Genomic DNA, 1,854 nt, shown 5'->3' with positions numbered 1-1,854 from the left:
TCTTTGTTTTTTGAGTTCTTTATATATTCTGGATGTTAAACCTCTGTCAGATGTGTCACTGGTGAAGATTTTTTTCACATTCTGTGGGTTTTCTCTTCACTTTTTTTATTGTTTCTTTTGCTGTACAGAAGCTTTTTAGTTTAATGAGGTCCCACTTGTTAATTGCTGACCTTAATTCCTGGGCAACTTATGTCTGATTTAGAAAATCCTTTCCACTGGGCATGGTGGCACATGCCTTTAATCCCAGCACTTGGAAGGCAGAGGCAGGCTGATATCTGTGAGTTTGAGGCCAGCCTGGTCTACATAATGAGTTCCAGGAAAAGAAAATCCTTTCCTACACCTGTATCTTGTAAGTTACTGCCTATATTTTCTTCTAATAGTTTCAGGGTTTCCAGTTTCACATTGAGGTCTTTGGTCCATTAGGAGTTGACTTTTGTGCAAGGTGAAAGATAAGGATCTAGTTTCAATCTTCTACAGATGGAGATCCAGTTTTGCTAACACCATTTGTTGAAGATGCTGTCTTTCCTCCATTGTGTGTTCTTGGCACCTTTGTCAAATATCAGGTGGCTGAAATTGCATACACATGGACTGTTAAGGAAATATACTGATCACTTTAAGCTTTGGTTTCATTTTCCTTTTGGAAAAGGAAAGGTTATACTTTCTTTTTGGCCCAAATAAACTAATTTATTTTTACTCTTAAGGTCATTTGAAGATCTGTTCCTCAGGGGTCACATGGGCTTAGGAGGATCCCCTGGCTCCTTTCTTTTACCAGTTCCATCTATATGAAGATCCTGCTTGATTGTGGCTGGCTTCACTTGGAAGCATGGAGGAAATGTTTCCTCTGTGTTGACCCTCCTCTTTGTAGACTGAACACTGGTTCAAGTCCATCTCAAGGGGTCTCCATGACCTCCCTGAACAAGAGGACAGGTGATTCACCACAGTTACAGAACAGTTTGAGAGATGCTCCATAGTCCCCTAGAACTTAGTCAACCTTGGAGAGCAAGGAGCAAAAACTGTCCTTTAAGTCTCTCTGACCAGATTAGTACAGGCCTCAAAGTATGGCTGTTAAATATCCTAGAAGGCTAGTTCCAAGAGTCTGGTTCTTTTAATTACCATGTGCTATGTAGATAAAGCTTGGGCAAAAATCAAACGTTCTCAGATAAACCTTGACTAGGCATATATTATGTTCCTTGAGCTAGTTGTACGTATAATTTGTCAGTAGGTTGTTGGACTAATATGGTTCCCTCTGTTTTTTTTTAAACTAACTAGGCATTATTTAATCTCTCTCACTGTCTAACCTTTCCACCATGGTTTCTCCCTTTAAAGTGCCCCCATTTTTCCCATTTCTCCCTTAATAATACCCTTCTCCTATGGTCTCTCCTCTCTTGAGCTCATTTTCCTTTATCCCCAAGGTTCCTTGTATACCCTTCCTTCCCCTCCCATTAAAATAACCCCATTTTTATCCATAGCTCCCTTATTAAGGCCTGTTTCCTACTGTTGTTCTCTTTCAGGTTCTTTCTTTTCCTTTACCTCCCTGCTTCCTTTTCATTGTCCTGGTTCCTATAGTTATGTCTGGACACATACAAGGATTTGGTGCTAGGATCCACATATGAGGGAGAACATACATCGTTTGTTTTTCTGAGTGTGTTACTTCACTAACAGTTTCTAGTTCCATCCATTTAGCTGCAAATTTCATGATTTCATCTTTCTTTACTGCTGAGTAAAACTCCACTGTATAAACGAACCACTCTTTCATTATCCACTCCTCAGCTGAGGCACACTTAGGTTGCTTCCATCTCTTAGCTATTGTGAAAAGAGCAGCAACAAACATGGATGTACAGGTGTCTCTGCAAT

Source organism: Nannospalax galili, unplaced genomic scaffold, assembly GCF_000622305.1.
Source record: "Nannospalax galili isolate Female #2095 unplaced genomic scaffold, S.galili_v1.0 scaffold598, whole genome shotgun sequence".
In the NCBI taxonomy this organism is placed as follows: Eukaryota; Metazoa; Chordata; class Mammalia; order Rodentia; family Spalacidae; genus Nannospalax; species Nannospalax galili.
The sequence above is the reverse complement of the archived record's forward strand: the minus strand, read 5'-3'. Positions refer to the sequence as shown.